General features: G+C 34.5%; 1 pseudogene; it reads left to right on the forward strand.

Moving 5' to 3' along the window:
* LOC116659262 overlaps positions 1–22937 on the forward strand; it is an 89493-nt pseudogene extending 66556 nt beyond the window's left edge.
* Positions 22938–27447: the final 4510 nt, after the last annotated feature.

The raw sequence follows: 27447 nt of genomic DNA on the forward strand, positions 1-27447 counted from the left end.
GAGAAGTTATAATCTCAATGATTTTATATACGTTGCAGATATTTTATCATTTTCACCAACCTTGTTGGATTTTTGTCTGCCAATGTAGTTTTAAATTTTAAGATGTGTAGACTAAAAACAAAGAAAAAATGTAAACATTATTTTGACTTTCATATTTCTAGCTTTAAATTGATGTTATTAACAATGTGAATTTGAAACTTTATTTTTTTGGATTTATTTTGGAATATTCACTTTTTAACTAGATGCTCTTATTTTTAACCAAAAAGTATTCTACATTCTTAATGGCAATAATAAATTATCCAACATTTTTATTACTTTAGGTGGTCAAAGTGCTTGAAGGCTGCAATGTAAACAACATATGCAGTATGTTCTGAGTCCTTCCACATGAAGTGCTACAAACCTACAGAAGTTACTCAAGCACTCTGAACAAGACATATGACCTATAAATGCATTAACACCATTACCTTTCCAAGAAAATAGTCTCAATTTTAGTTTACTAGATTTTACAACTGGAATCAAAGGGAATTTTTTTTTTAAAGTAGACATCAAGGTAATTCGGAATAGTGTATGCAATTCAATTCAACCTCAAAATATTTCTGACAGCTTTTGCAGATTTTGCCACTATCCCTCAAATTTTAAAATTAAATTTCAACAGCTAGATGATTATGTCAGAAGCACTGAGCCCATCAAAGTGACAGAGTATCTTAAAGACATACTAACACATGTATATCATTAGCCATTAAACATTCCCCCCCCCCCCCAGTTATTGGAACAGATGATAGGAAAAGCACATATTGGAAACTACTTGGCTAATAGGAGTATAACTTATCTGGAATAAATAAAAAATGCAAATTGATGTACTTTGCTTCAAATCCTATTGAAAACATGTTAAAAATTTACATAGTAGAGGTTCAAAAATAAAAATTACTTTTTTTTTAACAGAAGGCAAAAAAAAAAAGAAATGGAATATAATGTAGGAAAAATATAGAAAATCAAATGCAGAGATGAGTGCATATCAGCCACATTACAAAAAAAAAAAAAAAAAGCTGTGGTAGTAAGGCGGGGGTGGGGTGGCTGTATCTGTTTAATATACTACGTAGTAGCAGCAGAATGTCCAGCCAAAAGCAATAGTATTTGACAAAGACTGTCACAATTTAAGTAATGATGACTATTTTTGATGGCACTGCTGCTGGTATGAATAGATTTTTAACTTTACACAATTCAGCCAGAGATTGGTGATATACACTTCCATTAAATTTAATTCTGTCTGTAAACTTTAAAAGTGCTAAGGTTGTGTACATATACATTTTTGATGTAAATAAAGTCACTCAATCTTTTGAAGAGCCACACATTCATCAGCTGACCTATTTACTTACTACATAAACTTATGAAAGTTAATTCGGTTTCCTGGGTCTATATGATGAAATCTTAAAACATGGTGGTGATATATTATTTGCATGAATTGTGAGAACATGTGAAATTCCATTTGTTTTAGTTCTTATGGTAAAGATGCTGTGGTAATTAGAAGGCATCACAGATAGAGTGCTGTACCTGACAATTGTGTTTTTCCATATGGCCTAATTTTTATAACTTGTACATTAAATTAGCACACACATATCACATCTGTCTAAGTAAAAATAACATACTACTATAAGATATAGCATTTGAACCATAGAATATGGACTAGCAGACATTTGGTCCTATTCTAAACACCCATGGAAACATTTGGTCCATGCCAAAAGATCCTTGAAATTTGGTCATTTCAAAAATATCCATGAGCATAATTTATCCATGACAAATGGTCCTTGATATTGGTCCTGTCAAAAACATCTCTGTTTAGAAAATGTCCCTGGGTTCAAATAGTCCATATGTTTATTTATACTTTTGGTTTATGAGATTAATACATAAAAATATTACCATATTTTATTGATCTTATAACTATGTTATGGTTGTATTGCCAATAAAAACCCTTCTCACCTTGGCAGCCTAGCTAATAATGGGACAAGGAGTTAGGGAGATGGGTTGGGGTTTGAATCTTGCAGAAAAGCAGAAGTTACATTAACTATGATTACTGAGGAAGAGTCCTACAGTTAGTGAAATGCATAGAAAATAACAAATCAAGGATAGAATCTTATTATACATGGTGCATTAATATGTCACTGAACACTTGGTTGAATGTGGCTAGGTCATTCAATAAGGGCAGACTTTGAAAGGAAGAACTTGGTCAGACTACTGTGCAGACTACTGTGTAAAACAGGTGGTGAATGTGTTGATATAAACACTTTACAAAGTATCTCACTTGTCAGTGTAATGTTCACCATGAGGAGTATACCAGCATCTGATTAACCCCCCACCAACTATCCTACTGCCCAGGGTTAATGGGCAATGTTTTCCTTGAATTGATTTCCTATAGAGGTACAACTGAAGTAAATCTCAAGAAGCATAGAGAGGTTTTAATGAGTGTGATGCCCGCACTTACCTGCCAATCAGTGTGGACCAGGAGGGCCTCAGCTGGTGTCTAACTACTGGTTGATCCAGAGTGGCTAAACAGGGCATTGAATCCATAGGATATTAATAAGACTTCCTCTACCAGAAAATCAGTGACCATTGGTCAGATGGCTACAAAAGAAAAAAAAAATAACCCTTATTTTGTTGCTTGGCAATATGACATCTTCATTTGAAAATTATTGGTTGAATATGGCAGAAACAGTATACTCACAAAAAGTTTTAAAAAAAAAAGTGCAATGTTATTATGGTTTTTCTTAACATTTCATTCCTTTAACAAAAATAGGATTAAAAGGTACCAGCACTACAAGTGGAGATCCTGCAATGTCAGATATGTAACTAGTCAGGATTTGGATAACTTTCCAACTATTCAAGACGGGACAGGAAAACATCAGCATAATGCTGGTGTTAAAGAGGAAGTAAGGAAAACCCCAAATAGGTTAAAATAACACACAGAAGAAAAACCAAATGCAGTGCCACCACAGGCACTTTAGAGAACTCTCTGTGATTTTCATGATATTCATAATGAAGAGGTCATTAAAGAGGGACCTGAATAGAATTGAAAATACACATCAACCTCCAAACTCTACTTCATTGCATGAGGTTGAAATTCCTGAGGCGTATACAGTGATCAGATGTGGAGAACTATTTCTTATGTATGACTCCAGTGCTCAAGATGACGAAAGAATTCTTATTTACACAGCTTATGACAGTTTTCAATATAAGTGTCAGTACCACATCACTCAGTGGTACAAGATGGCACCAGTTATTTCAAATCATCCACTCAGTTATTAACTGTGCACAGTGTAGTACTGGGGTATATTACACTAGTGATTATGCACTAATAATGAAAAGGTGAGAAGACACAGATATATATGAGAAAGTATTTGCATTTGCATGGGAAAAATTCAAGATTATGTTGTGCGTGATTCAACTACGCCTACCAAATGGACAAGTAAAAGAAAGCCTGTTGCACTTTTCAAAATCACCGTGGCAAAAAAATATCTTCGTGGGGTCTAACATGAGAGTATATGACAATGAAAAGTAACTCCATGTTGTTTGGATTTTCATGCCTTTGGAAGATATAAATGAAATTTTGGTGTACATTGTGGAGAATTCAAAAAAAAAAAAAATTAGATGACCTAATGGATTACAGTGAGAGTGTACGTCCCCAGAAGGCGTGGCAGAGGCAGAAGAAGACCAGACGCTCCAAGATTTCCACCAGAAACTTGGACTGTTTATACATCAGAACTGAACATCAAACACAGGATGAACAATGCTGCAGAAGGCTGGCATAGCAAATCTCAAAAGCTGATGGTAGTGATTAATACTTAAATTTGGAGATTTATTAAAATGTAAAAGATGAACAGCAAAGCCATGAATAAGATTCTTGGTGGTCACACTCAAAAAGGCCATTAACCTCATGATGATACAAATAAAATAAAATTCATATTATAGAGATTGTTAACATATAACAAATACAAAGTCAATAATCAGATCGATATATACCTGAGAGCAATTGCTTATTGACTTAAGAGTAATTCTGGTGAACTTCATGATGAGGAAGAACAAGAATAAATGTGAAATCCAGAATTCATCATGAACTGCAATAAAAATAATGTAAATAAAATTTTAATGAAGTTAAATGTTTGTATTATCAAATGGACCAAATGTCTCAATGGGTGTTTTGGACAGGACCAAATGTCCTCCAAGGTAAAACATATAATACCATAAAATTAATTTTCTGGTATTCATTATTTTTTAAATGACAAATGGCTTGAAAAATTGATCATCTTGGATATATAACCCTCACATATTCTTATTATAAATCTTCAAGTATAATTGCAAAGGTGTTATGTTCCTATTACAAATACAAAGACCCATCACATCACTGGTTTGCTTTCCTGAGTACAGAAAAAATTTAGTTGGCAGAATTTAATGCAAAGTATTGGTCATAGAGACCTCTAACTCCACCATTTCCCACAATAAAGAATTTGTTCAGAGTCAGAGACAGATTTTAATCAACTGCAAATTTGATTTCAATAACTTCTCATAAAAACTTTCCAAGTCTATTTTCTCATCTAAATGACAGACTGATGACTTCTTTTCATCTTAAAGGTTTGGGGAGGAAAGTTTATCCTAAGGCAGAGATGATTTTAGCAGAAAAAGAAAGACTGATGCTAAATTCTACCCCATCTCTGTCCTGGTGGGTAATGTCTGTCTGTCTGTCTTTATATTTATTCCTCTTATAATATTTTGTTTTCCTCCACAATCCTTATCATCTGGCATATTATGTAGAATCTCTATTTATTATTTGTTTCTCCTCCCTAGCACATAAGCTCCATAAATGCAAGGATTTTGTCTGTTTGCTACACCAACATATCCCCAGTACCTAGAACAACAGGGCCTGCCAAATAGTGTACACTTAATAAATATTTATTGAATTAAAGCTTTTCCTATATCTCCTTAATTAATATCCGAAATCACCTATGACCAGATTAATTACTGCCTTTGCCAAATTTCAAAAGCAAGTTGGCTACACAATTTGTCAAGCTCAGTAAAAAATAAAATTGCTCAAGAAAATTCTTAAGAATTTCAAGACAAAGACAGCAAGCATTATACCAAGTGCAGGCACATCTGAGTGTTGGGCCCCGTGTAAGTGCGTGGGGCCTCACACCTATGAGCCCTGTTGAAAATCTTCAATGTTTAGACTTTTATATAATCAATACAGGAACAAAGAAATTTTTAACATGCCTAGATATACCGTTGTTTAAAGATATCTGACTATAAAAGGGATCAAGTTGGGATACATATTTGTTTAACTAAATATATAAATTGAATCAGCAGAGACGCAAAAGATTACAGCCAAGCCAAGGTAGACTGATATTGCCATTTAAAGCACACTTTAAAAAAGTATGCACCTTCCAAGATGACTGTTAATTATGTATTAATCTTAGGTCTCTGTATGATTAACAACATTATATCTCAAAACCACACATGTTGGGCTGTGACACAGAGTGCTGTGATAGCTGATGATAGCTGATGATGGCGGTTCTATGTCAAGTGGTATTTGCTCTCAGTTTAACAGCCAGTGGATACCCAGGACTGGTAAAATTAGACATCATTCAAATTTGAGGGGACCAAGTGGAAAGTTGAAAGACTGCGAACAACTGATATGCTAAATAGGACTGCCTAAGCAGAAGAGGAAACAGTTGATCAAGACTCAAAATTACTGTAGTCCAAGGCAAAATGAGACATATAAGGGATCAAATGAGAAATTTTAGTGCTAGTAGACATTATGAGCACTTTGGCATGTCATACACAGGTGAATTTAGCAGGGTCAGAATACAAATTTAACCATGTATATTTCAAAGCCCAGATTTTCCCTGGAATTTAGAGTTTACACAATCACAATCCCATAAGTGCCAACCACAATAATTACATAAGTATATTTAATCTGTTGCAAAACCACATTTATCCCAATGAAAAGCTACATTTAAGCCAGTTGTACAGTGTCAAACTTACAGCCCAGATTTATTCTAATGTCTAAGTGCAGCTCCTAAAGAAAACCCATTTTATTCATGCTTGCACTCCAGGACATTAGAATTCATTCTATATGTGGTATTTGTGAATATTCCCAGTATCTGGAATTAGAAAATAAAGTCAGTTGAAGGACACTATGGAGAAGAAGGAACACTTCCTTTTTAACATAGAAAGAAATGCTGACTATTCATTTGAAAAAGAAAACGTGCATTCAGGGATTCAGGCTTGCTTTCCTATTCTAATGTAAAGCCTAAATCTTGTCTATAAGAATAAAAAGAATAAAATGCTATAAAGGCATGCATTTATAATGCATTAATTAATTAATTATATTAATTAATATAATGCATGCATTAATAATTTTATGATATTCTCATGATATATGTTTTCTTTTGACTAGAAGCTCTTCTACCTAAACCTTCTAACAATAAAATGCACCCTCCCTGTGACCCTTGGTTGGATAGTTTCTGGTGGTTTACTTTACAATGATATCACAGATGAGTAATAGTTGTGAACAGCAGTTAGTAGCCAATGTTAAGGATTTCTCCAATTGGAAGTGATTTATGTGTAAAAAAGGATAAAAGAAGTTCTCATGGCAAAATTACATTTGAAAATAGGGTCTTTAGAAGTAGGAAAATTAGTTTTCTCGAAGCAGTGATCATACAAGAACAGCTGTGATGACTGGATCTCAGCCAAAACCCTTACAAAAGCTCAACCCTGTTAGAATATAGCAACGAGGTGTCAAATTCAACCATTAGTTAATAAGAGATAGGTCTTAATTAAATATCAGGCCTCTGCCATCATCCTTATGTTGAAAGAAAGTCAGGCAAGTATACTTGATGTGAAAGTAATCATAAGAGAGGGTGAGAAATATCCTTTGTAAAAATATTCAATTCAGGTGACTTAGAATTGTGCCCTTTCTGCCTATGTACAATTCTGATACATTTTGTCACTTGATTTAGAAATTAAAAATTTAATTTATCAATTAAATAGTTGAGGTTTAAAGAGATGGTACTGAATCCTTTTGTAAGTGACCCACATTGGGCCTATGGTTGCATATTTTTTCCTTGAATATTTCTGCCGCATGCGTGGAGGCAAGAAATCAAGAAAAATGCTTTCCTCTTACCATCCTCTCTACCTTTCTCTTTCTTCTTTTTTTTCCCTTGAATTAACAATAGTTTATCAGGAAAGGCTTTTTTTTCCTATCAGATAATAAAAAAGTTAAAAGAGAGAGCTGTAGTCTCTTGACAATCAGCCCAAATGTCTTTTCTCTCCTACGCTTCCTGCCTCTTCACTCAACCTGTATCACTGCTTCTTTACGCAGGGTCAAAATATGGTTTACTCTTCACTGAAACTCTAACTTTTGGAGAAACCTAAGACGTAACCAACAGTATAAGACCCACGGTGCTCTTACAAATAAAAAATATGACAAATGTGGCAAATTATAATATCTAAAATTTTAAAATAAAGGTAATTTAAAACAGAAACTTCACTTTTTAATTTAATTCGGTATGTTATTTTTGAACTTCAGCAATAAAAACATTTATCCACTAGTTATTGTGTGAGATACATATATACAAAACTTAGAACAATTTTCTGTCTTCATGTATATTATAATCTTAATGAGAAGGAATGATATACCACACAATATTGCTTAATAAAAGCAAAAGATCATATGGAAACAAAAAATGACTCAAATGACTGTCTCATCTACTAGAATGTGAACTCCACATTGGCAGGAATTACTCACTCTTAAATCTCTAGATGATAGAGCAGCAGTAAAACACACCTATGCACAGTCACACCACACATACCTACACACACCCCCACACACAGGGAGTAATTTGTCACAGTCAATAAATGCCATATTAGTTAAGATAAATATCATCAGGGGTTAGAGTACTCACACAAACAATAAATATCCATGTTCATTCTAGCTCTGCACAATAAATTTTGAAATATGAGCAACTTTTGGGTAGGTAAAGTCTGAGTGGGCATTTCAGGGAGTAGAAACTATAGGAAAAAAGCACACAGAAAAATAAAACCAACATTATGTTATTGTGGAGTGGTGGTGCACTAGGCTTGCCGAGAAGGCAATCAATATTAGATTGAGGAGCATGTGCACAGTGTGACTGTGTGTCTGTGTCTGTACAGAGAAGGGGTAGAAGCAATATGTTGAAGATAGATAGTAAGGGTTTGAAATTCAGTTTGAAAAATTAGTAAAGAGAACATACATATTTCAGAAAAAAATTTCCTAAATATTTTATTTCAGGATAATTTGATTTCCTGATTTTTTATACTGAAATGGTATCTCAAGATAGTTCAAAACTGAATACATTTGTAGTAAAAGAAGACAAGTAACATAGTGATGCTCTAACCAGGCATTAGCATTAGCAAACTACAAGCCATGGGTCAACTTCATCAACCACCTGTTTGTGTAAATAAAGTTTTATTAGCACCCAGCTACATCCATTCATATTACCTATGGCTGCTTTCACACTACAATGACAGATTTGAATAGTTGTGATGGAGAACATCTGGCCTATAAAGCCTAATATTTAACATCTGGCTTTTTACAAAAAAAGTTTGCAAGCCCTTGCTCTAGATAAAAGCAGAAAACAGGGTACTCATTCGAGAGACTGTATTTCTACAGAAATATATACACCATATGAAGATAGGTCTCAGAAAAGAGAGCAAACAACTCTTTCTGAATCTGGAGGAAGTAGGAGTGCAGGGAGTGGTTTAAGGCCTTAGAGTCACAGTCACATCTCTAATCCTTGAGCCTCATGTCCCAGGACATAGAAGACTGTGCCATCTGTTAAAGTGAAAAGAGTAGTGTCAGTAACCCCAGGGCTGGGAAGATATGGGTAGTTCAGCAACCACTGCAAGAATATCAAGAAGCCAGTATAGCATAGCCAGTGTAATAGCTGCTCTCCATTGCATAAGATAACTATTTGGTTAGGTCACTCTCTCTCTGCCTCTTTATGCCTCTCTCTGCCTCTCTGTCTCACACACACACACACACACAGAGCATTTTACTAAAACTCTCCAAAACACTGATAAATTTTATAAATTCAAGGAAAAAATGTTAGATAATCTGGGGCTCAATTACTTCAGCCTTTAATTTCTATGTAATTCTGGAAATCTGTATTTTAATAAATGGTACTGGAACTTTCAGTTTGACTTTGAAGGCACTAGATGCCTGTATTAGCTCTTTTGCTACTCAATAAAACTTATTTCAGAGTAGAAACATCAGAGAACAAATAGATAAATAATTAAGTTTATGCCCTTCCTCTCAACTTGTGCTCAGTATATGTGCGTGCTGCAGATTACGACACTGGTGATAAAAAAAATATGACAATGAAAACACAAAACATTAACTTAATACGACTAACCATATTTGCAAAGCCAATCTTTGGGTCTTCTGTATGTCTTTCTTCAAAGTAGTCCGTGATGGAAAGACCATGGTCATTACAACAAAGAGATTTGGGATTAAATTTGAGTGCTTTCAGTTCTTAGATACATGGTTTTGCAACTTGCTTAAACTCAGTGAATCTCAGATCCCTCATCTGTAAAATGGAAATAATAATGCCTGCTGAGAAAGCAAGAATTAAGACAAAATGACTGAAGTGTCTAACCCAGTGACTGAAAAAATAAATGCAGGTACTGTTGTTTTTGTTGGTAGGTGATTATGCCAATTTTTATAATAGTTTTTCTTTCTGAATATGCCACTATCTAGAGCTTGTCCCCTAAATCACAAGACTGCTTATAGTTAGATACCTATATACAAAGGACATTGTTGACACTGAGACCCCAACAGGTTGTACAGTCCCTGTAGGAGCTCTCAGGTGAGTAATTCTGTAACAGATTATGGATCATTCTAACGTATGAAGTTTTTATAACTTAACCGGCTTAAGTTCTTTAATACAATAGTTTGCACCATGTAGTCCAAACTGTTAATCCAAACAACAGCAATTTTAACTGGTTTCCTCCTCTAGTACCATTCTCCAACACCACTCCAAACCCAACTCAGAATAAATAAGAAGATAGAAGTCCAGAGCTAGTGCTGGCTTCATATAGATTCATTCATAAGCCCAATTTCATCATTTAAAAGCCAAATTCTTTGTATCTTTCTTTTCTGCTTCTCAAATTGTCAACTTTTCATGAAGTAGTTTTTCTTCAAGTTTCCAGGATGGTTACCAGAAATAACCAGGGCCTTGTTTACATTTGGCAAAAGGGTACTTTTACACAATTAGCTAGAATTATATTGTATTGCATGACAGACCTAATTTCTTGGGGTTGGTTTATCCTTAGACCAAAAAATTGCAACCCTAGAGCTGAGACTACAACCTCCCCTTAGGTATTCGAGCTGCAAGTTATCTTTTAGGATGATGAAGACAGCATATGGATGCTAGGTAATATTTGTAACAAGCATATAATTTACTACATAGTTCTGTCAGTATCTTCCTTACACCTTGAAGGCCTAAGTCTCTGCCCCATCTGTTGGCCAAAGATATGGGCCACCTTCAGTTTACAGCACCTGTGGATAAACACATCTTTTATCCTCTGCAGCTTCTATTGTTGGCACTCAGAGTATTCACCACATATCTCTTGTATGTAGCAGATTCTGTGCAACATATTTCTCAGTCTCCCGTAGGTGACTTATGTGTATCTCCTGCAAGGGATTTGATATTATTGCTCTGAAATGCCAAAGTGTCCTTCCAACTGATGTCCTTAATTGCCTTCAATCAAGGTCATGATGCTGTGCTCTCCTGGGTTAGTCTTGAGCCATGCCCAAGAGAGACTGATGTTCCTTTTGTAATTTGGACTTCTCTTCATATTCCACCCACAAGTCTTTTGCCTATCTTCCTCACTAAAGCAAGGCAGAGGTGCAGTCAATATTGAAAAAGATCATTGTAAGAATGTAATGATTGTGACCTAAAGAGTTCAAGAGAATACATGGTTGGAAGATGGACTTTTTTACATTTATGCTATAAAATTCTAAATGGTAAATTTAACATGACCAAAAAATGAGTTAGCATTCACAATTTCCTGCACACTCTGGGTAAGACTTATATTTGTAGTCGTCATCAATGAATTGAAGTTGCAATCTTTGAGAGAGTCACTGAAAGCCAGTATTTCATGCGTGACATATTAGATGGTGCAGTATCACCAGTGCATTAGCTTCCTAGGGCTGCCATAACAAATTACCATAAACTGAGTGGCTTAAAACAATATGAATTTATTCTTTCACACTTCTGGAGGCCAGAAGTTCAACATTAAGGTGTCAACGTGGTTGACTCCTTCTAAAGGCTCGAGGAAGAAACAGGTTCCATGCCTTTCTCCTAGATTCTGGAGGTTGCTGGGAATCCTTATCATTCCTTAGTTTGTTGACACATCACTCCAATCACAACCTCCATCCTCATATCATCTCCCTTGTGTCTTCTGTGTCTGTGACCAAATTTTCCTCTTCTTATAAGGAAGTCATTGATTTACAATTCATTAGATTAGGGCTCACTTTAATCCAGTATGGCCTCATTTTAACTTGATTATATCTGTAAAGACCCTATTTCCAAATAATATCATATTCACGATGGGTTAAGAGTACCAGAGGTTAGGACTTGACCCTATCTTTCAGAAGGATACAAATGAATAATAAGTAATATTAAATACATAGTATTAAGGACCTTCAGAGGCAAGCAAATCTATATTGTTTAAATACAAGTAGGTAATGAAGAGCCATGGTATCATGAGTGGTAATACCATCTTGACTTTATGTCTTAGTGAGGGATATGAAATTAACGAATTACGGCACAATTGACAATAGAGAAAAATGGCACATGGGCATTAAGAAGACTCTTCATGTATACTGGTTGGGTGATAAAAAATACATAAGAACCTCTTCCCTACCCATTGTTCTCTAAGTCTTCATTGACAGATCATTGTAGACACATGGTCTTATGAATTTTGTGAGTTTTTAAATGTATTGTTTATATAGACAGGGCCTTCCAATAATTATTTTTCTGAAGCCTCAGCCATCTAGCAGATTTAGTAGCAGCCTTAGTTACTCCCATGATAAAATAATGTCAAAGACTGTGCCTGTAGTACATGCCCAATATTTCCTAAGTTGGACATTAATTCCTATTTTTCCACTACATGAACTAATTCAGAATATTATTATGCTAGGTTTAAATAGCTAGCCATTGGAATCTCTGAAGATATTTTACATCCCCCTGAGTTATTCCTAGGAAGGAACATAAAAATGTGTCATTTATCTTACTATCCATTTATAGCACCATATTCATACATCTTTATTCAAACTCACAAACTATAATTAGATTGCATCTTCCTCTATATTCGAAATTTGATTTACAATTGATTATATTAAGGATTTCACCAAGTCTTCTAAGCAACATATTTATATATCATCTCTCTGGAAAAGGTACCTCTGCAGATGGTTATGCCATTTCTTTTAGCCTAATTTTTAATAATAGTTTTGCTCTCTGAAAATGTCACTTTTTTAGGCTTTGTCCCTTAAATCACAAGACCACTACTGTTAGATGCCTATGTACAAAGTACAGCATTGACACTGACATCCCAGCAGGCTGTACAGTCCATGTAGGAGCTTCTCACACAAATAATCCTGTAACAGATTATGGATCATTTTAAGGTGTCAGTTGCGTGCTAAGGACTGACAACTAAACTGTATCTTACATGCAGCCAAATCTCTTCATAAGAGGTGCAGCACTGAAAGCTGTCACTGAATTCTCATGCCTCAGCAGTAAGCTTTTCACTGATTCACTGAAAGTCAACTCAAATCAAGCATTGAAAGATAACATGAAGGAAAACCAGATCAATAACATCCCCATGTTTTTGGGAGACTCACTGACAGACTGTGGCTTCAATGCAGCATGAAGCTCCCAACCAAGAAAATGTGCTGTGAGCACAGCTCTATTCTATAGCTGTCCAGGCAGGAGGATAATACTAGAGTTGGACAGACAAGGGAAATACATAATGGGGCAGCAGCTTAAGATTTTTAGGATTCTCCATATTAAATAAATTTTCAACCTGGAGTACAGAAGAGAGTTGCATGAAATATTACCAAATATAACCTATGAATAGCTTTCAAATCTAATATTTTGGAATCCAACCATTTAGAATGCATAGCTAAGGTTTTACAAAATATTTGCATAAAGTTTATGTTTAGATATAGACCCTTAATTCTATTTAGCCTATATTCTGATTGCAATTCAACTAGAATATAATGTTTTCTTTCTGAAATCAGTAATATATTTGAAAGATTTATTGATGGTATTGGGAAGGGAATTTGGAGAAGTTCATGGCAGACAAGTGCTTATAATTCCAGCTGTAAAAATTAGGCATCCTCTTTGATTTTATCTTCTTGTCACACACAGAAAAATGACTTTATTATTTATTTTGAAATATATCCCCTATGCATTTCTTCCTATCTTATCTGGTAGTCACAACTATAATACAAATACCATCATTGATAAGCTATTATATATTTTACTGCACTACTAGAAAAATATTTATCCAAATAAAAGATGTGAGATAAAGGAAGACTACTTCATTTGTAATAAAGGATATGTATATGTAATAAAGTGACCATGATATGTAATAAAGTGACCATGATAACTGAAATCTGAAATATCAATCTATACATTATAAAGTATCTAGTATTTGGTTTTATTGTAAATTATCTAGCATCAGGTGCTGAAAACAAAAACATTAACGATAAAATTTTTTAGTCCAATGGGGTAAAGTGATATTTTCAAAATGAAAAATGTATTCATGACATCCTTCTGTTTTGAGGCATAAAGTTCTAACAGCCCTTTAGAGAACTAGGAAATTCAAATTACAGAGAGTTGATTTCAGATACAAAGAAGATATTTTCAAGTTTCTCTTTCAAAAATTATCTGATTAGGAATCTCAAATAGGGACATTTAGCATTCAGGAGTTAAGATTAATGAGACTATGGTTAAACTGCTACAACATTTAAGAGTTAAACTTCATGGATACAGGGTTAGTGTAAATTCATTTGTAAAAATCAATTTCTTTTCACAGGAGAGTTCTGCTTTAACAACAACTCCAAGATCATCAGAATTCTAATACTGGCCTATGAATTTAAGTTAAATTAATACAGAATTTTAATACTGTTATAATACTATCCTCTATATTTTAATTTCTCATTTATGTCATACATGTGTATCACAGATGTGATATATCCAAATGTCAAACGATTCAGGCAAGTGACTCATAGCACTGAAACTGGTGTAAGAAAAAACGTGGGAATCTCTGGACCATGACAAACTGGACAAACAACAGGAGATATGTTGGGGGTGAAGAAGAAATTGGTCTTTTCTGATACCATTTGGGAACATGGCTGGGACTAGTGTTTTTCAGATTTTTTTTTTCTGAAAAGCCAGATTATTTCCCAAATATTAAATATTTATTCAAAATAAAATTTAAATACAGTGCAGACCCAACACAAAAAGTTTAAACAGATCTTGTCCAAGAACCAGAAGTTTGCTGGTTCAGGTTGGAAAAAGTTTTCTAAATAATTAAACAAAAACATGCTAAGTTTTGGGATATAAAAATAATTAAGTTCTTTTTTGTCTTTCAATACATTCATAGACTTAGTCAGGGAGATTAAGCCCACCAATAACAATTGCATTTGTAGGGCCAACTCAAGAGTACAAACGTAGGCACCTAGTGTATCCTCTTCTTTTCTCCCCAATCCCTACCCCTTCCCTTAGTAAAAGGAAAGTCTTAGTCCTCATGTCCAAGCTCATTAAACAACAGAAAATATAAATTATATAGGCATGCATCTGGTCTTGGGACAGAAAAGGGCTTTCAAAGTTGTATATAAATAAAAATATACTACCAAAAATAGTTCATAGAAATCAATATGTGAAGTTTTTAACGTGAATTAAAAAGTAACATAACATAAAAAGCAAAAAGAATATGAGGGAAACTATTTGCCCCATATCTGGCAGACTAAAAGAAGAATTTTAAAGTTATAAAAAAAACAATTAGTTTTCCAGTTGAAACTGGAAAAAAATACTGAGTATACAAAATTTAAATTTATAAAAGTATATGACAACCATGCTAAGCTTGTTTTACTTTGCAATTAATAAAAGTAATTCAAACATCAAAAATGTCACATTTCTCCTTTGAAAAGATAATTATTTGTCACACATAATATTAATACCAAGAATGGTGATTGTGCCAAAAAGCATAAAATGGCTCATTCATAGAAATCTCTCTTCTTTACCACTATCCTAAGGAATTAGTAATACTTTTTGTTGTTGTTGTTGTTAATGGAGGTACTGGGAACTGAACGTAGAACCTCATGCATGCTAAGCATGTGCTCTGCCACTGAGCTACTCTCCCCAGCCTCAAACTCTCATTACCATATTTTTCCTTTCTTTTTTCTTTTTTTTTTGGGGGGGGAAGGGTAATTAGATTTATTTATTTACTTGTGTATTTTTTTTAATGGAGGTACTATGGATTGAACCCAAGACCTTATGCATGCTAAGCACACACTTTACCACTGAGCCATATGCCCCTCCCTATATGAAAGAATATTCACTGAAACTTTGCTGTGATTATGAGAGTTTAGAAATATCATAAATGTTCAACAATAGACTTGTTTTATAAATTTTAATACTACCCTATAGTAAAAGCTGTATTATAGCAGGAAATTTTAATGAGAAATATGAAAATGTTTATAATAATTAAATAAAAATTATAATGTACAACTTAAATATACAATATATTTCTGTTTTTTTTAAATAATGATCATATGCATATAGACAAACATATTTATATATATATATATTTTATATTTAAGTCCACTTTTTTTCTGGGTGAGTGGCTTATTGATGTGTTTAAATAAAATATGTCTACTGGGAGAGGGAAGAATCAGTTCTTTGAGTTTTACAAGCTTATTTGGTAAGGGATTAAGTGAATAGGCATCACTGAAAAATCCCCTGGACCTCCTTTCTTTTCCTATAAGGAAATACAATGATCACTTTCATTGAGCACTGTTTGGTAAAGCAAAATTACTTTCTTGTTTTTTATCCATTTGAGAGCAGTTATATACCCCAAATCAATCAGAGTGAAAAACACCTCATAGGGTTCTTTAGGTCTCTGTATGTTATACAAATGTTGTCATGGCATTTTGCTGAATAGCAGCACAGGGTGATAAATGCATGAAATGGTCCCTGAAGTCCAGTAAAATATTGGATATAGGACACTGGTGATTGTGCAGAGCAGTGGGCTAGCACTACTTTTTGCAAATCAATAAGGCAGAACACTAATGTTTAATCTGGAAGAAAAAGAGATAAAAATATGCAAATAAAGTTGTGTTAAAATTAAACTTTCATAAAGCAAAGAAGAAATGTATTCTATAACATAAATTAAATGATTTTTCTCATGATATACAGTGACATTACATCTACTCACCACTAACGACATTTTTATAAGTAGAAAGACTAAATCATTTATCTATTATTTAACCAAAAATGTTTCTCCAGTAATTAGTACCTAATACTAACCAGTTTTTAGTACATTTTGGGACAAGTGGGTAGTGGGTCAGGATAGAGTCAGCCTGGTGACAGTGTTCTTAGGCATCGTTACATAGACAATGTAGGTATTAACCTTTGTGAAATCACAGAATCATTAGCTTTAACTTCATGACTATAATCAGAATTTCTCTCTTCTCTTCTTCATCTTGCCCTCAGTTGAGAGGAATTCAACCTTTTAAGATTTAAAAAATATATTTCTCTGCTATTAGGAAAGATAAGGAAGGAAGGGGTGTTTAATTTCCTTAATTAACGTTTTGTAGTTCTCCATGTATAAGTCTTTCACCTCTTTGATCAGATTTATTCCTAAGTATTTTATTGTTTTGGATGCAATTTTAAAAGGAATTGTTTCCTTATTTTCTTTTCCTGTTAATTCATTGTTAGTGTAAAGAAATGCAACTGATTTCTGTATGTTAATCTTGTATCCTGCTACCTTGCCAAATTATTTTATCAGCTCTAATAGTTTTTGCATGGAGCTTTTAGGGTTTTCTATATATAGCATTACTTAAAGAAATGGAAAGATACCCCACACTCTTGGATTGGAAGAATCAATATCATTAAAATGGCCATACTGCCCAAGGCAATCTACAGATTAAATGTGATTCCTATCAAATTACCCAGGACTAGAACAAACAATCCTAAAATTTATATGGAATCACAAAAGACCCAGAATTTCCAAAGCAATATTGAAAAAAAAAGAACAAAGCTGGAGGAATAACCCTCTCAGACTTCAGACAATACTACAGAGCTCCAGTAATCAAAAGAGTGTGGTCTTGGCATAAAAATACATATATAGATCAGTGGAACAGAATAGAGAGCCCAGAAATAAACCCACAGACTTAGTCAATTAACCTTTGACAAAGAAGATAAGAATACACAATGGAAAAAAAAAAAAAACAGTCTCTTCAGCAAGTGGTGTTGGGAAACTGGATAGCAGCATGTAAATCAATGAAGATAGCACATTCCCTCACTCCATACACAAAAATAAACTCAAAATGGCTTAAAGATTTAAATATAAGACAGGACATGATAAATCTAGAAGAAAATATAGGCAAAACATTCTCTGACATAATCTTAGCAATGTTCTCCTAAGAGAGTCTACCTAGGCAATAGAAAGGAAAGCAAAAATAAACAAATGGCATCTAATTAAACTTATAAGCTTTTTCACAGCAAAGGAAACCATAAGCAAAACAAAACAACAACCTACAGAATAGGAGAAAATATTTGCAAATGATGTGACAGACAAAGGCTTAATTTCCAGAATATATAAATAATTCATACAACTTAATAACAAAAGTAAACAAACAACCCAATCCAGAAATCGGCAGAGGACTTAAACAAGCAATCCTCCAATGAAGACATTCAAATGGCCAATAGGCACATGAAAAAATGCTCAATATCACTAACTGTCAGAGAAATGCAAATCAAAACTACAATGAGGTATCATTTTACACCAGTCAGAATGGCCATCATTCAAAAGTCCATGAATGATAAATGCTGGAGAGGGTATGGAGAAAAGGGAACCCTACTATTCTGCTGGTGGGAATGTAGTTTGGGGCAGCCATTATGGAAAACAGTATGGCAATTCCTCAAAATATTTAAAATAGAACTACCGTATGATACAGCAATCCCATTTCTTCTGGGTATATATCCATAGGGAACTCTGATTTGAAAAGATACATGTACCCCAATGTTCATGGCAGCACTATATACAATAGCCAAAAAATGGAAGCAACCTAAATGTCCATTGACAGATGACTGCATAAAGAAGTTGTGGGATATTTATACAATGGAATACTACTCAGCCATAAAAAAGAAGAAAATAATGCCATTTGCAGCAACACGGATGGACCCAGAGATCATCATTCTAAGTGAAGTAAGCCAGAAAGAGAAAGAAAAATACCGCATGATATCACTCATATGTAGAATCTAAAAAAAGAAAGAAAGAAAGAAAGAAAGAAAAGAAGAAGAAGAAGAAAGAAAGAAAGGAAGAAGAAGGAAGGAAGGAAGGAAGGAAGGAAGGAAGGAAAGGAAGGAAGGAAGGAAGGAAGGAAGGAAGGAAGGAGAAGAAGAAGAAAGAAAGAAAGAAAGAAAGAAGAAAGAAGAAAGAAAGAAAAGAAAAGAAAAGAAAAGAAAAAAAGAAAAGAAAAGAAAAGAAAAGAAAAAACAGACAATATGAACTCATCTGCAAAACAGAAACAGACTCACAGACATAATAAGCAATCTTACGGTTATCAGGCAAAGGGATGGGAAGGGATAAATTTGGGAGTCTGAGATTTATAAATGTTAGCCACTACATATAAAAATAGGTTTTTTAAAAAGTTTATTCTGTATAGCACAGGGAACTATGTTCAATACCTGGCAATAACATTTAATGAAAAAGAATATGAAAATGAATATATGTATGTATATGTGTAACTGGGACATTGTGCTGTAACCAGAAATTGACACACTATAACTGACTATACTTCAATTTAAAAAAAAAAAGAAAAAGAAAGAAGGGGTGAAATGGATTATTATTAATTTGATCTGTAATTTTAGAAGTAGCTAGGAGCTGAGAGCTGGAGATCACTTGCAAAGAATAATAATATAAGAATAACTTAACCTGCCTGCTCTGTGACTCTCTACACAACATCCCCTACTATGTTAAGTTATTTATAGCTATTTATCAGTTTCTGGAAACAAGAGATACCTATACACTCAGGTTCTAAGAAGACAATAATACAGAGAAAAGAGTAAAATGTCACTGTTTCACAGCTGGATTCAGAGAAAGAAGATCCCTAAATACAGTCATACCTCATTTTATTGCCCTTCACTTTATTGTACTTTGTAAATATTAAGTTTCTTACAAATTGAAGGTTTATAGCAACTCTGTTGTCAGATGATGGTTAGGATTTTTTAGAAATAAGTATTTTTTAATTAAGATATGTACTTTTTTAGACATAAGGCAATTGCACAATTAATAGACTACAGATTAATGTAAAGTAAATTTTATATGCACTGGAAAACCAAAAAAATCATGTGACTCACTTTATTCAGATATTTCCTTTATTTTTGTGATCTGAAACCAAACCCACAGTATCTCCAAGGTATGCCTGCACCAATATCTTCAAATGCTTTCTAATCCCTTGTGAGACAGGAAATAGGAGGACCGAGTGTCTGGAATGACTTTAGACTCCTGGCTTTGGAAATATTGGTGCAGAGCAAACAATATCTCTAACGAATGTAGTTCTTATTAGACAGGCATTAAATCATGGCCAAGCAATTATATATTAAAGTGACATGTTTAAGGTCCAGTTTCTAGGTCTGATGTAAGGATCTTAAAAGTCACCACACTGTCCTAACAACAAGTAAAAAACTGAACAGATTGAAAAATTAACTACCCTTTGTGGATCCGTAAGAGAGGGAAGGACACAGAACAAACCACCACTCCCAAGGTTGGAGATAGACAGGAGAATACAGGGAGTACTGGCTGGCCCGAGCAGAGATCCCAAGCAGAAAGCACCACTGCAAGGGATGTGGGTAAGAAACCTGAAGAATTGCTGGAGGCTCAGTGTGGAGAAGTCTGAGAGTTTAAAACTCAAGGGGAACACAGTCATACATGGGGTCCCCACAACATTATAAGGTTTACTTCAGGTAACTTGACCAGATTCTCAGAGTAAATATTAGAGAAACATCCCCTTGGGCTTCTGGCAGGAGTAGGGGAAAATGAACCATTCTGAAATACTCCAGAGCACTCTGTTCTTAAGAAGGCCTGCCCTCTGGAGAAATTAGTTAACTAAAGCCCAAAAAGAGAGAAAGGAACAGAAGAAACAATTATGACTGAGAATTTCCCCAAATTAATATTGACACCAAACCATAGATCCAAGAATTTCAGAGGAAAGTAAGTAGGATAAGTGGAAAACAAACAAACAACCCTTACACGTAGGCATTGTCTTTTTCAAACTACAGAAAATTAAAGGGAAAGAAAAAAAGTCCTGAAAGAAACCAGAGAGGAAAAAATATCTTACTTATAGAGAAACAAAAATAAAAATTGCCTCCCACTTCTCCTCAGAAACCATGCAAGAAGAAAGTAGAGTGAAATAATTAAAATGTTGAGAGAAAAACCCCGCACCAACCTAGAAGTCTGTACCCTGTGAAATTCTCCTTCAAAAGGAAAGGAGAAATATACTTTCTCAGATAAATAAAAATTGAGGTAACTTGCTGCCAAGAGACTTGTTTTGCAAGAAATGTTTTAAAAAGTTCTTCAGCGGGGGAGATGAGGCTCAGAGGCCATTCCTGCCTCCTCCTCGGGAGATCTTCCCAGGGCTCTAGAGCACTCTTAGCCAGGCTTACCTGAGTACTGAGCATCCTGGAGGAAGTGAAGCTGCCTGTCGCCAGGGAGGCCACCATCCTGAGCTGAAGACGAAGAAAGCAGGCCACTTCAAGTTGGGCTGAGGGAACAGAGGACTTTATTTCCTGCAGCCTGGCCCCAGCCAAGCCCCCAACATACTTCCTGATTAACCCCACTCCACCCACCATGCTGAGTTGCTGCAGGCCTCTTAACATTGCCCCTCCCTGTAGCTAAAGGAGCAGAAATAACTCTTTGTCTGCTGGGAGGAAAGAGGCCCATCAAGGAGGGGGCAAATGACTGGTTGTCTAATCATAAGGCTGGTGGATAGCTGAGAAGCCAGCCACACCTTTGGAGCCCAGGGGGCCAGTGTGAGGGATCCTTTCTAGGCTGGACACATCTCTTGGTCCCTCTGACCTTTTCACTTGGGACCAAGCCTTGCCCACAGCAGAAGCCTCAACAGATGTGAGCTAAGGTGGGATGATTTCAAGATGACTTCCATCTTGACTTTGAAAATCTTGCCAGTATGTCAAAATGGGCCCTCAGGTTTTCTGTAAGACTTCTGAGCTGTTCCTACCAGCTACCAGCTGCCCTACCCACCCAAACCAAATCAAGAAGACTTTGGCTAAACCTTGTATAAGGAATGTGGTGGTGGTATTCACATTCCCTTTTTGCTGTCAGGTACTTTATATAAAGACCAGATGCCACATGATTCAGCTAGAGAAGCACTTCTGGATTTGCCGCATCAGACCAATGTCCCAAGGGAAGTTGCTGATTATATAATTTTGGGCACAGTTGTACAGGAAACGAAAACAAGCAATGTGGCTAAAGGATGCCCTATGAGCTGACCTTTCTGACAAGACTCTTGCTCACATTGTCACCATGGCTTGCATTTCTGCAAACCAAGCCAGGACCACGAGTGTTGGCTTGATTACCTCTGGCCAGTAAGATGTGGTCGTAGCAGGTGGTGTAGAGTAAACATCCTACATCCCTATTTATCATTCAAGGAATATCAACCTTAATCTCAATAAGTCTAAGACTCTAGGTCAGTGACTATCTTTAATCTCTAAATTTAGATTGAATTTCCTATCATCTGAGCACCCTACAGTGGCCAAGTTCTCCACCACTGAGACTATGCATCACTCTGCAGACTGACTTGCTTCTGCCTTGCTATTTCTCGACTGGAACACAATGAGTGTACACTGATCTTGCACAACCTGGCCAAGAAGGCATAGGATGAAGGACTCCTTTCTGATGCTGTATGTCTTCAAAGCAGGAAAAGATACAAATATCAAATAGTGGCATTTGTCCTTCCTAGAACAAACGGTCAAACTAAAACGTGCATTCATCAAGCCCTACAGCACAGTGACAGCTACAAATTCTTCTTCTCTGACTGATGTTGCATCTGCAATGCTGATTATAGCAAAGGAAAAAGCTCTGACCATGGGTTATATAAGTCAAAGGCATATTTGAGGGATTTTGTGTATCTGTCTCCAGATTCAAAAGATCAACTTCTACTCAGACCAACATATGCTACTCTAAAAGTGCTAGAAAAGGAAGGATTAACAATGAATGATATTGAAGCTCTTGTATTTCATGAAGCTGTCTTAGGTCAGATTTTGGCTAATAGTAAAGCTGTGGATTCTGATTGGTTTGTGCAAAACTACATGGATAGAAAAAAACAAGGTTGGATTGTATCCTTTGAGTAAGTTTAACAACTGGGGTGGATCATTATCCCTGGGACACCTGTATGGAGCCACTGGCTGCTGGCTAGTCATGATAGCTGCCAACAGATGATGGGAGGAAGCAGGCCAGTATGGCTTAGTGGCTGCCTATGCAGCTGGCGTGCAGGGCCATGCTATGATAGTGGAAGCTTATCCAAAATAACAGACCAGGAAGAAGTGACTTGGGGTTTCTGTGCAACACTAACACTAGACAAGGCCATTTCAAACATTATTAAATGGCATATATAGTTCCTAGCTCCTCTTAGGAAAACACAGTTTGTGGCCTTCTGTTAAATCTTTACCTTGCTAGTGTTCTGAGCTTTTCAATAATCACGGTTTACTGCTCTTTCAGGGATTTTTTAGTCACCGGAATCTTACACAGTGATATGTTTAAGCAATTGTTTTTAGTCTCTATTTTCATTAAAGATTAAACAAGTGGTTGCAATTTCTCAAGAAAGAGATTAGCTGAGGGTTTGAATCAACTTTGTAACACTGGCAAATTATATACATTCCTATTTGTGACCTAAAGATAAATGGTTTCTATAAAATACAAACCAATATGCCACTATCTTTATGGAAAGATAATTCAGAATTTAAACATCACTGAAAACTTACAGCAAATGTTTAGATACATAAATACCACATTGGTTAACCTTAAAGTGGAGAAGTGTTGGGGGGAAAAGTTCTTTAGAGACAAGGAAAATAAGATAATATTTGTTTGAAAGTGATACTAACAATGTATTTGATTATACATGCTTATACATATATCATGTACATATATGTGTATACATATATGCTTATGTGTACTTATATACAAGTAAAAAGAACAGCAATGATACATAGGATGAAAAGAAGGAATTAGAATTATTTTGTTATTATAAGATACTCATGCTACCCATAAAGTGGTATACTGTCATTTGAAAGTGGACTTATCAGATGTAAATGTCTATTAAAATATTTATGTTTACCCTAAGACAACCATAAAACTAGTAAAAAAAAAAAAAGAGAGAAGTATATCTATATGTTGAAAAAGGGAAAAATGGACTCAAAAAACGCTCATTTGAAACTACAAAGGCAGAAAAAAAGTGGAAGACGAAAACAGGAACAAAGAAGGAGAGCATTAAACAGAATACAGTAACAAATATGGTAGATTTGAGTCCAAATATATCAAGGATCACTTTGAACATCAATGGTCCAAATGCACCAATTAAAAGATTAAGATTATTGGAACAAATTACAAAACAAGACCCAATTATCCGATGGCTACAATTAACTTATTTTAAATATAAAGACACACACAGATTAGAAGTAAATGGCTGAAGAAAAATATATCATAGTTATACTAATCAAAAAAGCATGAGTAGCTATATTAATTTCAAATGGAGCAGATTTCAAAGCAAGGAAAGTTATCAGGGAAAAAGAAGGGCATTATGTAATGATAAAGAGGTAAATTTTCCACAAATTATAATCCTTAACGTGTATATGCCTAACAAGAGAGCATCAGACTATGAGAGACAAACTGATAAAACTACAAGGAAAATAGATGAATCTACTACCATAGTTGGATATTTCAAATCTCTCTCTCTCAGAAATGGACAGATAGAGCAAGCAGAATATCAGTAAGGACATAGCTGAACTCAACAACACCATCAATAAACTGGATATAAATGACATTTATAGACTAAATCTTCTAACAACAGCAGCATACACATCCTTTTCAAGCTCATATGAACATTCACCAACCTGAAATACATTCTCTATCTAAACACATTAAAAAGTTTAAAAGAACAGAAATCATAAAGCATCTACTCTTAATTCACAATGAAATTTAACTTGAAGTCAGTCAGTAATAGATAGATAACTGGAAAATCCCAAAATACGTGGAGATTAAACACACTTCTAAATAACACATGGGTCAAAGAAGAAATCTAGGGAGAAATTTTAAATATTTTTTCCTAAATTAAAATTTAAAAATAGCTTATGAAAAATTGTAGGATACAGCAAAAGCAGTACTTAGAGGGAAATTTATAGCATCAAATGCATGTTAGAAAAGACGATCTAAAATCAATAATGTAAGTTTCCATATTAAGAAACAAACAAAAAATAACAAATTAAATCCAAAGTAGGCATAAGAAAATAAATAATAAGAATTATAGCAGAAATCAATGGAATTTAAAACAAGAAATAGATTAAATCAACAAACCAAAGCTGTTTCTTTGAAAAGATCAAATAAACAGTTACATTTCTAGCCAGACTGAGAGAAAAAGAGAAGACATAAATTACTAATAATAGAAATGAAAGAAGTAGCATCACTACAGATTCAATGGACATTAAAAATACAATGAAGGAATACTATGGGCAACACTGTCCACAAATTTGACAACCTAGATTAAATGGATCAATTTCTTTAAAGATATAATTTGCCAAAACTCACAGAAAAGAAATAGACAATCTAAGCCCTACTTTTATTTAAAAAATTGAATCAATAATTAATAACCTCCCAAAACAGGAAGCATAAGGCCCAAATGGGTTCACGGATGAATTATACCAAACATTAAAGAAATAAATTGTATCAATTATCTACAATGCTTTTCAGAGGATGAAAGCAGAAGAAATATTTCCTAACTCATTCTATGTGGCCAGTTTCACCCTAATACTAAAACCAGATGAAGAGATTACAAGAAAAAAAAATATATAGACCCAAATCTCTCATGAACATAGATGCAAATTCCTCAGTAAAATATTAGCAAGTTGAGTGCAACAATGTATAAAAAAATTGTGCCTTACAAACAAGCGGGATTTATTCCTGCTAAGCAAGGCAAGTTGAGCATTCAAAAATCAGTTTATGTAATCCATCAATAAGCTAAAAAAGCAAAGTCACATGATCATAGTAATAGATGTAGAAAAGGTATTATATAAAATCTAATCACCATTTATGATAAAAACTCTCAGTAAACGAGGAATAGAGTCAAACATCCTCAATTTGATAAAGCATATTTATAAAAATTCTACAGCTAACGTCAAACTTAATAATGAGAACTGTGAAGTTTTGCCACTAAGATCAGAATAAGGCAAGGATGTCTCTTCTCATCACTCATTTTCAGTATTTTAGTGGAAGTTTTACCTAGTCCAATAAGACATGAAAAGGAAGTAAATGGTATACGGATTGGGAAGAAAGAGATAATTAACTTTGTTTGTAGATGACATGATCATCTCAGTGTAAAAACACTGCAAGAAATGACAAAAAGCCTCCTGAAACTAGTAAGTGATGATAGCAAGTTTGAAGGATACAAAGTTAATAAACAAAAGTCTATTACTTTCCTTTATATCAGCAATGAACAAGCAGAATTTGAAATTAAAAACACAATACCATTTACATTAGCACTAAAAAAAGGGAAACACTGATGAAAGAAGAACTAAATAAATGGATAATTCATGCTCATGCATAAGAAGACTCAACATTGTCAATATTGTTAAGATGTCAGGTATTCCCATCTTGTTCTATAGATTTAATGCAATCCTAATCAAAACACTAGCAAGTTATTTTGTGGATATGGACAAATTGATTCTGTGGTTTATATGGAAAGTCAAAAGAACTAAAATAACCAATAAACATTTAAGAAGAACAAAGTTGGAAGACTGACATTACCTAACTTCAAGACTTACTATAAATCTACAGTAATCAAGAAAGCATGGAATTTGTGACAGAATAGAGAGCCCAAAAGAAGACATAAATATAGTCAACTGATTTTTGCAAATGAGCAAAACAATACTATGGAACAATGAGAGTTTCTTCAACAAATGGTGCTGGAGCAACTGGACATCCACATGCAAGAATAAATACATAAAATGAGTTGAGACACAGAGCTTACATCCTTCATAAAAATTAACTCAAAATGGATCACAGATGTAGGTGTAAAACACAAAACTCTAAAACTCCTAGAAGATAACAGAAGAAAACCTAGATTACCTTGGGTATGGCAATGACTTTTTAGATACAACATAAAAGGCTTGATCCCGTGAAAGAAATAATTTATAAACTGGATTAATTAAATTTACAAACTTTTGTTCTATGAAAGATAGTATCAAGAGAATGAGAAGACTAAACCATAGACTGGGAGAAAATATTTGCAAAAACACATCTTGTAAAGAACTGTTACCTGAAACATACAAATAATTTTTAAACCTCAACAGCAAGAAACAAACAACCTGATTTTAAAAACTGCACAGGTAACTCATCAAAAAACTGGTACACAGATGGCAAATAAGCATATAAAAGATACTCCTCATCATCTCATCAGGGAAATGAAAATTAAAACAAGGAGATACCAATACAAACCTATTAGAATAACTGAAATCCAGAACACTGACAACAAATGCTGGAGCAACATGAACTCTAATTCACTGCTGATGGCAATGCAAAGTGGTACAGCCACTTGCAAAGATGACTTGTTTCTTACAAAAGTAAGTACACTCGTAGTATACGATCTAGCAATCATGATTCTTGGTATTTACTCAAAGGACTTGAATACTTGTTATGTCCACACACAAAAACCCGCGCATGGATGTTTATAGCACCTTTATTCACGATTGCCAAAACTTTGAAGTAATGAAGATGTCCTTCACTGAGTGAATAAATATATAAACTGTGGTACACACAGACAATCGAATATTATTCATCACTAAACAGAAATGAGCTATCAAGCCATGAAAAGACATGGAGAAACCTTAGATGCATATT

This window comes from Camelus ferus, chromosome 2 (assembly GCF_009834535.1).
Source record: "Camelus ferus isolate YT-003-E chromosome 2, BCGSAC_Cfer_1.0, whole genome shotgun sequence".
Lineage (NCBI taxonomy): Eukaryota > Metazoa > Chordata > Mammalia > Artiodactyla > Camelidae > Camelus > Camelus ferus.